Here is a 13,785-nt window from a genome sequence, read left to right as displayed (position 1 = left end):
ACTATCTTACTTGACAGCAAATCGCAACAATTTTTTGATAACTTGTAATGTTACTCGAACACGTCAACACTGTTGATATTACGCCAATCCGTAACAAATATATTGTTTAAGTTTATTGGGATGAGGTTCATTCACATTGCGAAAAAATTACTTCACGCCGATGTTCCGTCCATGTTAGAAACATGGCAGTCTTTCTGGTTTCTTTCTCTTTGTACCCCTAATTGCTCGAAAATTTACATCCACACTGGTACAGAATAAAGTCTGAGGACAGCTTTCAATGAGACTGACACGTGACTGTTAAAAAAAAGTAGGTTGACCATGACCCAAGAAACTTGACCTCCGTACACGTTGTAGACCATTGACTAAAAATAATGCTGATGCCCAAAACGATGGTAAAGTTATGAAAAAATAGCTTCAAGGATGATTGTGCCCGTGTGATTTTGATAAACGTCAAAAACCGCAGTTTGAAGTGTTGGAAACTCGTTGGAAAGGGTCTGAAATTGTCGAACTAGATAATTTTAATTTCTCTTTCATTCCTCGTTTCACTTCTGACGAGAAAGAAAAAGTGAACATCTTCAGCGTACGAGTGAATAAAAAAGACGTGGGTATCTGTATTTCACGCACGGTCGATTTAGCCAGCATGATCAATGGGAGTTGCCAAATATACTCGAGCGTAAGAAATTCGAAGAAAGGCAATCGACGCAGAAATATTGGTGCGAAAATTTCTTAACTCAAGAATGGCTCGCGACTTCAGTCGGACTGTACGTTTTGAACGCAAATGTAAAATAGTGTGTAATGAGTATGCATTAGAGCAGAAGATGGAAAGAGGAACGAAGACGGCTTTGAATTGCGCAGCTGGTGCAGTCGTTGAAAAAACAGCCCATCTTCCAGCCTGCGAGTGTATTAGTTCGAGGGTCGGAGCTTGTTCCGGAGTGAAGATAAGACGGTTCGATTGTTTCCGTTTCAATGCATCTCAACAAGTCGTGCAAGGTATACGGGCCTTGAAAAGTTTCCCGCTACTTTCCCTGCAGCTCGAAGCTACCAAACGAGCTGGTCTCTCGATTCGCGAGCTAGAGAATTGCTCCAGTCGTTGCAATTCCTACCTAAAGAACCTGCCGTCTTCAACCATCGCGGTTCAACCCACTTCATAAAACTTGGAAACAGTTTCGGCGAGATATTATACGTATACCTTACTCAAGGGGCTCTTCTAATTGAGCGATTTCACGCAGCGTCGAGTCGAGACGGCGACGTCTTCGCCTTGCAGCTGTGAGTCGGATGCAACAGCACCGGCTACATCAATCTTTATACACCTCAGCTTTCATCAAACTTCTTATTTTACCCCCTCGGTGCGTCTCGGATACGCCGCAGACTGATCAGGATCAATACGGGCCGCTGGAAACGGGCATCTGGAAAGTGTAAGAGCTTTTTCTCAGTTCACGAAGGTATTGAAACATTCCAGCAGAGCTTTTCCGCAGTTCGTCCTTGAGCCCACAACTACCCCAAAGACAGAACTTTCCTCATAATTACAATTTTAATGAAGTCTCAACGAAACCTTGAATTACTTTCTCTTACGAGGAAGGTATTCTTTGATTCCTTTCGTGATATGTTATAGTAGACTCAAAACCAAGCCAGATGTGTTTTTTTTTTCAACCGCCATTAAACACTATAACGGGGTGAAACCACCCTCCAAAGTAAGGCAATTTGGCAGTTTTCTGTTTCTTTTGCAATTCTGAAAATAAAATTTTTCATATCTCGTTATGTGAAAACTTTTCCAGTTGGATTGGTTAAAAAATATTATGTTCTTATGGGTGAAAGTGCCAAATCGGCCCTTAACATGCCTTACTTTGAAGGGTGCTTTCATCTCCTCAAAGTGTTTAATGGCAGATAAAAAAATGACGTGTTGCTTAGTTTTTAGTCTACTATAATATATTACAAAAGAAATTAAATCGGAGAGATCGACCTGGGATACCTTTCTTGTTAGAAACTTGATTACGAGTACAACTATTGACAAGTGGTTGAAAACCCTGTTCCCACGACATTGCACCCACACTCCAACTTCTTTGCGGGCATTTTAGCCCAGTGGTCCTTGAGCGCGGGGTGCAGTTCGAGAGCGGAAAAGGCGGCCGTGACTTCGGGCCCGATATCACCGTCGTCAGCGTGTATCTTCATGGCCGTTTCCAAGACTGCCTCGACCCCCAGGTCCAGGAAGGCTCGTCGTGCATCGATCTTCCTGCTCCTCGCCATGTTAGATATCGCCCGGGTGCCATTCCGCTGGACGATTACGCTCCCCGGGTACCTCTTCATCGTCTCGATGATCAACAGGGCCGCTTCACAGTCGTAAAAGATACCCGCGTTACGCCAGCTTCCCAGGGTCAGTGCTCCGACGCAATCCAAACCCGCCACCGACACGGATCCCGTCTGCATTGGGAAAAATTATTCCGGAAGATATTCTTACTCAAGGGAAAACTGAATATTCTACTCTGCGAAGGGAACTGACTATGCTTAGACTTCGCGGAAGGAACGATTCTCAAGGGTCGAATATTTTCACATAAGAAAAAACTCGAACAGGTGGACGATGGCATTTCAAATGAGCAATATCCGAATTGACTTCTCATCGTTCTAAGTGGTCTGATGGTCTCTCAAGATTCTGAATTTTGAAAGAGTCGATGTATCGATTGGTTTGGAGTCGATGATACCACTCGAAATGGTCTAGATTCCGAGCAAACCAAATGTCACGATAACCAATGTATTATCTAGTTTGAAGATCTTAATAGTCCATAATCATGTGTCCAAGGTATTAAAATGACCAGCACCGAAAATTATGAAAACTCTGACAACTTGGAACCATGACCGTAATAATCGAGTCTGAATTCGACTATTCGGAATGTCGAATAGCTATCAAAGGTGGGAACAGGTGACTCAAAGACGATAATTCATATCCGTGAGGCACTAGGCTTGGCTCACCGAAGCAAGACTCTTCGAAGGAATGGCGGTGCAGTCGCATTCGTGGCAGATTCGCACGCTCGGATTACGCGTGTCATTCAACTCGCGCAGCGATAGGTAACTCAATTCTGATCTCAATCCAGGTCTGGGATAATCAAGAACTGGAATAAACTCACGGCGATAAGATTTACCTCCGATCGTTCGAACAGTTCGTAACATTTCAGTAAGAAACTGAACACATGGTTTCCTAGGAAATACATGGTGGCTTCAGCGAGGTGGAAACGTACCCCACATGAAAGCTGCGCGTAATTGGCAAAGAAATAGCGCACGCATACGTCACGGTTAACAAGATCAGGTGGGTGTACTGTACACTATATGTATACGCGCAGTTTCAAACGAAGTTGTAAACTTTACAACAAATTGCTCAGCCCGAATGCGTAGGTGGATGCAGTTTACGGTGCTGCATCTGCTTTAGCGTCTCGGCGTCGTTCGTAAAGTTCGCATCTAAAGCAATATTCCGGCTATTTATGAACCCGTCATCGCTCGTTGACTGATGGTAACGACTGTCGTCCCAATGAATACTCTTCGCGGAACGCACCAAGGATCCTCTATTCACCTTCTTTCGACCTCTCACCTGTATCCTGCGCATCGCCGACACCACAAGAGACGCGGCACCTTCGACGACGAGACGCACCTTGACGTAGTCGTTCCCAGCCAGTCTCTTAATGAGCCTGAGAACCAGGCAGGTCAGGTTCTCGTCATCGGGGTGTACCACCATGGTCTGGAGAACGAGGCTGACTCCCCCGATCTCTTCGACCTTGACGCAAAAGTCGTTACGCACGAGAAGCGCTGTCAGGGTCTTCAATACCTCGCAGACCGTTTTCTTCTTGTGGATGAATTCTGCGATCGGATGATTTACTGACGGGATGGTGAACGGGACGTGGCATTAAAAGGACTTTTGGTTCCTTACTGGCAAGGAGAGGAACCACGAAGATGACGGTCTCTTGGGCAACGTCACGGGTCCGTTGGACGGAATTTCCGTAATCGATGGTCAGGTCATCATCCAGGATAAGCGCCCTCAGCAGCGAACAAAGGTCGCTGAGTTCCCCTGCCGTGACGGTGTCCTTCTGCAAAACCTCTTTAACACGGTCCGTCACGCCCGCCTCGAAGATGGCTTGTCTGTTTTTCTCGCTCTTCAGACAGCACCGCTTCATCCATCGCATAACCAGCCGTGAATTTCCGGCGCTGGTTCCTTCCTGAAGCAAGCTAATAGACAACATCCAGGAAAAAATGAACGACCATGGCGGTTAACTACTTCATCTGACGAGCGATTCCCTTCTCATTCAGCTCATTTGACTGACTGCTAAGAGTGACCAGAGCTTTCAGACACGAGCGGACGACGCTTTTTACGTCGACGAAATCGTCCAGGACATCCAGAATGAGCCCGCAGGCTCCAGTCTGAAACGCGTGCATCCTAGACTCGAGACTTTTGCTGAGCCCAGAATTTAACCTCTCCAAAGTGGCGGAGACTTCGATTGGAGTTTTACTCTTCAAACCGCTGTTCAGGATCTCGAGACACTCTTTGACCGCTGTGTCGTTCACCAATAATGAACCCATCTCGTGCTCAAGGATCAACGAGAGTTTCTTTATCCTCGATAATCTGGACAATATCCGATTCCGCGGAGACAGCGTTGTCGAGAAAATGACAGCTATCGACGTACGTGACTTGAAGTTAACGGATAGTGTAACAAGGTGTCAGTCAAAAGTCGGAAGAGTCAGAAATATTCCGAGCACTCGGAATCTCGCATGATTTCACGGGAAACAGTTTAATGCGAATTTGCCGATATGGAGGATTTTATCACTAGCAATCCCGTGATCGATGCGGTATTGAAACCCCGCATAAAGGATAATATGCAGTGGCTGCATAACGAGCAACTGCGGGTGATTCTTTTTTTCCAACGACTGGCCACGGTTCTTTTACCCCTTATCGCACTAATTGAGTCCGATTCATTCGACGCAGCGAGTTTTACCGCATAAAAAACGTCCGTATTTTCATGGAAATATACATACGCCATCTGCGATTGAAAATCCCGGTTCGATAATTGCCAGTTCCCATGCAGAATATATCAACGAAAGGGAATATTGCGCAGCCCGTGAGATGAAATTTTCTCCCCTTCGGCACTCGGCGGAATTCTGCAGAACATTCAGTTCATGCCTCGTGGTCGTGGTGAAATTAGCCACTCTCGTCCTGGACAAAAGATCTGCGAATTCCGCAGAGCTGCGCGACGGAGTTGGTCGACGACCGCAAATCCGAGCCGCGCGTCACGGTGAATCTGATCAGCCGATATCGGATGGCGGTACATCTTGAGGAGATAAAGTGGTGAGAGAGGCGGGGGATGCTGCTGATCCTAGAGAGGCTCGAGAGTAGAAGCAGGTAATTTCGGAGCACGGGAAGAAAGTCGTAAGATTTTTTACCCCCCACGCGGTTTGCCGCGGACAATGAGGAGGACCCGAAGTACGGGTCTTGGTTCCCCCGTCAACCGAAAACCTTGACCGGCACCAATCGTCGGTCCATATACTTGGGATTGGCCTTTTGTTCGGGCGAATCGTTCGCCTAACAAGTGACCGGAGAAAGAAACCGGTCCAGTGATTTTCCGACTCCTTAAGATCCCCGGCAATCGAAGGAGCGAATGAGGCTCCTTTGCGGCTCGCGCTAAACGCGCATTTACCAAGCTATTCCCTCGGGAGCGAATATCACTCACTTCGAGTCGCGCCTTCTCCCGATTCCACTTACTTCCTCCTCTTCGAGTCCTCGAGCCAATCAACCGGCCCTTTTCCTCTGCAGTCAGCAGCCATCCTCACACACCTCACAAAGGACAATTAGGAGAGAGAGCTTTCACACCTCTGCCTATGTGTTATAGGTACGTACTTACTTATGTCCCACTCAGTGCGTTACGGAAAGTGCCCCGATATGGAGAGGCTTTTTTCCAAAGTCTCGAGAATATCGGTGTTAGTATAACGAAATCGCTACGGTGCGTTTCACTTTCCAAGGAGTCTGTGATACAGTACCTCGCTCCAATTTACCTCTCGAGTCTGTTGCAAAATCGTGCAAAGTCATTGTATGAAGACATGGCAGGCTAGGCGAATTCACTTTGATACGCGAAATTATTCTGAGTAGATATGTAACTCGATCTCGCATCAAACTGCTAATTGATATCGCGTGAAGTTGTTCGAGTTTACTTCAAGCTCTGCAGTTGCTTGAAACGAATTAACTTCTCAAAGGAAAATTCAGATTCCAACTTGGAGCGTCAAATGTTTGGTCAAATTCCAGACCAGGGCTTAATTTCAGCGATATAACATCTAGGAAAGATTTAGTGGTACTCGAGTGCTTCTGAACCGAGAGACTAACGGTCCGAGTCTTTATCCGCTTAGGGTTCTACTTTTCTTCTTCCCTTTGGTTATGTCCCATTAGGGCGAGCACCAACCTCTTCAGAGTTGCATTGCGGCGCAGTTGAAGGAGGCGAAGGTAGTCAAGAAGGATTACTTCGTGGACAGAACGGTGCAACCATAACTTGAAGACGTGGTTAGCGGAGATGGAAAGCCGCAGCCGGAGCCGCAGCATGGCGAGTGGAACGAAGGACCGAGAGACTTGCACAGTTGGTACCAGATTTCACCCGTTGCCTGCATGGCGACTCTGTTAACCTGAGTGGAGAGAACCAAGTGAGCGGTTCTTTGCCAAGTGGAAGAGAGACAGAGGGAAGGGTCGTAACGTGATTTAGACGCAGCTCGTCTTGGGGGGGTAATGAAGAAACTCGATTAATGCTTAATTATTCGGATACCTAGCGTGCTTCTACGGGAAACTAAGAGCAGCCGAGAAACCCCTTGGAATGGATACATGTAATAATGGCGAGTAATTGGTCTTCTCTGAGAAATTATGTACACTCACTCCAACCCAATGAGCCCTGCTCAACGCCAAAGAAGCGCACGAAAGGAAATCGGCGGTTGTGATTATTTCCGTGGTTTCATTATTTTATTTTTTTTTCAATTTTTTATTTCACCGTTACTTGTTATGAAACGAACAAAAAAAGAAAAGAAAATTCTTTTTACGAACATTTTTATAATTAATATGGTTATTCTTCATTTTTCATCTTGTACAACGAAAATTCCCCAACGTATATTAATTATCGATGAAAGGAGAAACCTCGCGCAAGGTCGAGCTCCGGGTAATTTATATTACAGCCAATAACGCGGCCCGAGACCCACTTGACTTTTCGAGTTGTTATAACGCGGCGAAACCCCGAACCCCTAACGGGCTATAGGCATTCAACCAATTCGTACATCCATCCATCATCCATCAAAATCATGGGGACACTGCCTTCCGTACCGAAATGAAATAAACTTGAAATACGTACCTACGTGGGTATACACGCGTCAACTGTTGAGAAAAATAATAAGTGAGTGTGAAAAAGGCCGCAACGTATGATGCCGTCCATCGATCACTTTCAAAGCCAGTTTTTCTCCGGAATGAATCAGGTCGAGCCATTGGGGATGGATTTTTTACACGGATTCGTCCAATTTAGCTGGCAATTTTCGCCGGAGCTTGCAGAATATCAGCTCCCGGAAAGGGAAGATTAGAATTTAAAAAATAAAATCGTGCAGCGAAGTGAATCGTTAGCCAAAGTCAGGTATACGTACCCACATTGGAGTGTTCGAATAGGAAAGAGTCACGTGGTATGAGGTGCCTCTTAAACGTGAGCTTTTCAATCCTATACTTGGGTAGGTTTTTTTGTAATATAACAAAAAATATCGAGTAAACCTTGTTTTTGGGGAAAAAAAAGAAAAATCCACCCAATTTAAAACAGTCTAACCCACATTGACAAAAAAATATTCAATTTCCTCGTCGAGACTCGGCTACGGATGTTTTTCCCACTCTCCTAAGCAAATGCGAAAAGTCATTCGTCGGAGGAGGCAGTCGCTCGGTGAGAGAAAATTCCAATCTGTGAACACGTCAATACAACTGAATCTTTGGCAAAAGACTCGGGGCTCGTAAAACGCGGTTTGCCGATATTCTTATGCAACAAATCCACCGCTGAATGTGCGACACTCGATCCCCAACGAGAGCAACAGCGGTAACCGGAGTGCTTCGCAGTTTCGCATTCAAGCGTTCCGGAATTCCCTTTATGTTGCCACATCCTGTCCCGCTCTGTATAACTTCTCGAGAAGCGTTGACACGGCTTCGAGCAAAGTGGTAATTTTGCGTAAGGCGGACTCGATCCATGAAAAGGTACGATTAGATAGACCCTAATTGCAAATCGATACCGAACTTTGCTCGCTCAGTATGACTGGTACACTTGTGAGCTGCCAGTTCGCGCTCCAGAAACCTAAACTAGTGGCAGGTGGAGCGTCATGTCGATAAACAAAGAACCTTCGCCGAGGCATCAAACATTCAACGATACCATTCATTAATTTCACCCAGCACCCGCCATAATTTGCCTCACAGGAATCGCTATAGTATAGCCTCATTGTTAGAGGATCAGAGCTGCCGTTGCATAACCAATGAACACATAGAGTGTTGCTGTTGAAAACGATGTTCAAAATTAGACATCAACCCTTTTTATCGATCATCGGTAAATTTCATCGATATCATCGATAAAGGAGGGTTTGAGTCTGAGCTGTGAAGCGGCTAAATTGTCGGTAAAACGTTGGCATCGGAATCTGTACTCAGAAACGGCGTTATACATGTATCTACTGGATAAAACGAGTGCCAACATCATTTGGAGGTACTTGTGATGTTGGGAATAGTAGCCATTAGCTCAGCGTCAACTCCTAGTGGACTGTTGTTTTCGGGGTAAAGCAAAGGAAAACAGTTTTTCAAAAGGATCGCCCCAAAAGTGACTATGAGTTTCTTTTATACGGCGACAGTCTGGATGTTTTATGCCCAAGTGTCTAGCGTGGAAGTCGGGCTAGAGAAACGGGAAAGTGATCCTGTCGGGAGCGTCTCGGGCTGGTGCCTCTAAGCTAAGAAGTTCCTGCATCGAAGAAGAAGAAGAAGAAGAAGAAGAAGAAGAAGAAGAAGAAGAAGAAGAAGAAGAAGCTGAAGCTAGGCTTGCATGGTGGCGAGAGCGGTTGCTTAAAACCCCTGTTGTTTTTCCTGCGGAAAACCTCGGCTGAGTGGTACGTTTCCGTTATACCTTTAGCGTCAGCAAAGCGGCTTACAAAGCGAAAGCGACTGCTTCGCATTTCTGGTCTTACTCAATCACTGCCTCGTCGCACCCCAGTGTTTAATGTTTTACGCCCTAAAGTTTTTCCGGTTTTTCCTTGTTCTTCTTCTTGCCCTTCAGCCTTTATCTCTTATACTTTACACTCTCTTCTATATACAGTACATGTATATGTTACATCTCTGATATACGATACGAATATAGGTACACCTTATACCTTTACCCCACACATACAGCAACAGCGAATCGATCCTCCAACTCTTTCGTAGCAACGAAATAGGGGAATGTATAAATTCTCGCATTTTCCCTCGTCATTACCTTCGATTCTCTACATAATTGCATCATATATGTATGTACTCAAGCCCGGAAGCATTCGACCAAATTACATTTAATGACGAATACCAATAATTGAAGAACGTTATGCTAATACAGAATTAATAGGCAGTTTTGATCGTTACCTCGTGTTAGCAGTATGAAGGGTCGTATAAAATCGTCTGCGAATCGAAACCGAGAGACCTGATGAGGTGCGTACAGTAAGCCATTTTCACAAATTAACCCGAGTCTCGTACTTCGGTTGATACATTGACAAGTGCGATTATTATTTCATCAAACATTTGATCCTGCGAACTGAATTTAATATCAATTCAATATTCTGTAATCCGAATCCAATATCATAGACCATTTTTTCAGACCATGTATTATTTAGAACTAAAGCTTGTATATTATTCATCTGATGAAATCTGCTAAGTAATAATTCAAGCTAATCGTTCGATCTAATTTTACTAAGCTGAGATTTAACTATTTAATTTTTACTATCAGGTCTGAGAAAATTTGATGCCATATCTGTACAAAATTGCAACAGGATTAATATCGTCAGTCTTAGTAGATACGCGTTCATCAATTTTTTTCCACCCACGATCCCGACATCCCAATAAAAGTTTTCCAACTTGCTGATCACAGTACACAAATCACAATTATTTATAATCCTTGAAAGTTTAACTGACAAAAAAAAAAAGAAAAATGAAATTCTTTATATTTCTTTTTTCTTATTTACGCTTTCCGGGGCTTGCGCCACTGATTACGGTAAATTGTACCGAACGTCTCGACATTTCGAGGGTGAAATTTTACGCGCTTTAATATCCACTCGAACGCCTTTGCCGCACGCACAATGGGAAATAGGGACACAATAGCAGCCCTGGGTGTCCATGGTACGGCGATCAGGGGGCGGAAGTGGAAGTAATTGGTCGACGCGCAGGTACAACGTGCCCCTGCACACATAAGAACCGGTTAGCTAGTTTTAGTTTCAGTAGTAAAAGGGGGGCATGCTGCAGGGTCTAAAAGTAGTTGCCTCCGAGCTGGAAAACTCTCGTCCTTTGGGAGGTACCGGAAGCTCCGTGTCGACCGGTCAAAAGATTCAAAACCGAATAATTAAAACACCCGGGTACAACTGAAGGTCTGTTGAATTAATGTACGAGTGAAAATATGCGGTGTTTGCTTATTTTCATACCGCTGGACGAATTTTTCGAGGAAGAAAAACGCGAGGAACGATTGATCATAAAATACGTTTTTTACGTTATAATTAGATCGGTTTTAAAGGAAAAAAATCAATCCAAATCAACAATTCGACTCAATATTTTTTCAGACGAGAAAATCAATCGTTTAAAGAGAATAAATTGTTACTCAAAAATGGTTGACAGAATCTTTATTCAATCTTCTGTAAAAATTTCAAAAAATTTACGGTACGATACTTGTATCGATGTTGCGATGATATTTAGAATCGATTTATATTCATCTTCGAAAAACTAATCAACGAAGCTCTCTCTTTCTTGCAAAATTTGGCATCATTTTCTGTGCACCGAAGGTGCGAAAGCTCCTTAAAGCGATAATTACATTCCTTGCGTATAAATTACAGTGGAAAAAGAAATGTGCCGCTTCTTTTCTCGGCTGAGACTGTAGTCATGATAATGTTTACTTTTCTCAGATGCTGCTGCTGCTGCTTTATAAGAGGCGGGGGGGGGGGGGGGGGGGGGGGGGGGGAGGGAGGCGAGGAGGGTGAAAAAAGATAAGGGTGGTGATTCGTTTCGGAGGCTGGTTGCAAGATCCTACGAGATGCGGAGAGGTGAGGAAAAATTACTTTACTTGAAAACAGCTTGCCATCTGAGGAGGCAAGATTACGGGAGAGGTATTGCGCCGGGGAAATATATACTCCTCTTCTCTGAATAACGGTTAATCAACCAGATGGTTAAATTTTAACTCCATCCCCCCGCCTCTCTCTCTCTCTCTCTCTCTCTCTCTTTCTCTCTATACTTTTTTCCTCCCAGGAGAACTTAAAAATCCTCATTCTCCGACGAAACGAAACGTTCTTTATTATTATATTCTGGTGAAAAAATTTCCCTCCAATTCTCCACAGACGTTTCGTTTTACTCTAAAATGGTCGACAGGAATTTTCAAACCCTTCCGTCACGTCGTGGTTTCATTTCATTTTATTTTTGTTTTTTTTTTCCGTTCTTCTCATTATCAACAATTTTCATCGACCGAGGCTTTACAAGAATAATCACGTTCTTCAAGGTCCAGTTTCGGGATAGGAATGAAGGTGGAATATGAAAGTGATAGTGGTAATTTTAAACCCCTTGCATGAGAGAAAAACACAATTATCATCGAGTTGAATTTTATTGAAAGATTTTTTTATCAATAAAGAAAAAAAATTATGAAAATCGTTAGTACGAAATGAGGAAAATTCGGTTGTTCATAACTTAAAACAGACGACGTGATTTATCGGTTTTTCTTAATGGTAATATCGTATTATTTTGACAATTTTTGATGATCTAAATTTCAAATAATCCAAGTATTTATTTTTTTAACAGAGCCTAATTAGCTTAATTTGATTAAATCTTTAAATATTTAACATGTATAAAAACAATACTGTGATGGACTAAAAAGTTAAAGAACAATTAGATTTCTAAAAATTTGTAAATAATTCCTTTAGAAACAAATTTACCTTATTGTTCGTTGTTGTTGTTGTTTTTTTTTTTTTTTTTTTTTATTCACAAGTTTCGGGCATTGAAAATATAGAGAAAAATTAAAATTTCAGCGAGATCGTCGAGGATGAAAAACCGCCTGAGATGTGAGTAATTGAAAATAAAATTGTGAAAAAAAAAATATACAGAATTCTCGAAGCCCGATGATTAACTTGCGCGATTATCAGCTTACCTAATAATTTCTCTCGGCACGAATCGTCGACCCTTATCGATGTCCTAATTAGTCCCGAGGTGATTATGACCGAGTATAACGCACACATACATATGCTTATATCTGGCGGTAATCAGTATCCAACACGTGTTTGTACGGATGTAGCTAATCTGCCAGTCAAATGTTAATCAACTCAGGGTGATCAAGGCAGGTCCTGATTATTTATCTTTGAACTTTGGTCCCCGGGTTTCGTGAAAGCATCGATTTAATACAAGCGACCAAGTATCAGGAACGAGGTTAAATGTTGTTTAAACAATTAGCATTTCACGTTTTTATTTCTCATCGTTAATTAACCTCCGAAAGGTAAAAAATACAAAGTTTCTTTCCTATAATTGAATATTCTATAATGTTAAGCTGTTGCTCAGGGGTGTTGAAGAAATTTTGCATTCATTCAATCGCCGAGTTTTTTCCCCCTACGGTATAAAGTATTAAATTATCCTCCGTGTTGTTATCCACGCTTCCAGGAGGGATGAAAAAGGGTAAAGTCTTGAAAAGCGATGCATCAACCTCGCTCGCTCAAAGCTTTTCCACTGTGTTTTCCGCCCCTTTCGTCTGGACGCGTGCCTTATTCGAGTTCGCGCCGTCTTTCCCAGTTTTCCGGGGTTTTCTCCGCTCGCTCCCGACTTTTGGTAGGCAGCAGCGTTGGTATCGGATAAATAAATACATCAGATCGAGAGGCGGACGATTCCCCGGCCGCCCTAAATATCCGAAATTGCCAAACTTGGGGAGAATTCAAAAAAAAAAAAGGGGGGGGGAAATTCCGGGGGCGGTGGATCAGCAGAGAAAAGCCGCGTGGCTTACTCAACGAGCAGCACAACAGCTAAGCCACAAATCTTATCGTCCTAGTTAAAGAGCTCCGCAAATTTTCGGGGCGTGGAAAGTAGTCGGTATTTTATTCCCTTCAAGTTTTCCTCTAATTAACCCAACCTCACCACAACTCCCCGGCTTCAACGCGACGATTTTAATCTTTGTACGCTCTTGGAACGAGAATTTAATTCTCCAAGGGATGTGAAGAAATCATTGTAAATTTGCGGGGATTCGTAAAAATGACGGTCAACGTGAAATCAAATTTTAAGATCATGTGGTAGCGTTTTTCTTTTTTTTTTTTTTTCTTCTTTACTGATAGTGGAAATTTCAATCAATTGTTAAATCGCGAGACTCAAAAATGCGTTTGTACATTTCACGTTTTTATCTTATATTTACGTTTAGAATTTGTTTCATATTTTACAGTTTTTCATTGACTACCCAAATCTGAGATTCTTCATTTTTCAACCCGATTTCAATGACGAGACCGAACTTATCAAATATTCAATTTATTTAAAAGCTACCCTTGTAGTTATAAATTTCAATTGAAACCTTTTGATAAATGCGATCT

The sequence above is a fragment of the Neodiprion virginianus genome, chromosome 7 (assembly GCF_021901495.1).
Source record: "Neodiprion virginianus isolate iyNeoVirg1 chromosome 7, iyNeoVirg1.1, whole genome shotgun sequence".
Taxonomy (NCBI): domain Eukaryota; kingdom Metazoa; phylum Arthropoda; class Insecta; order Hymenoptera; family Diprionidae; genus Neodiprion; species Neodiprion virginianus.
The sequence above is the reverse complement of the archived record's forward strand: the minus strand, read 5'-3'. Positions refer to the sequence as shown.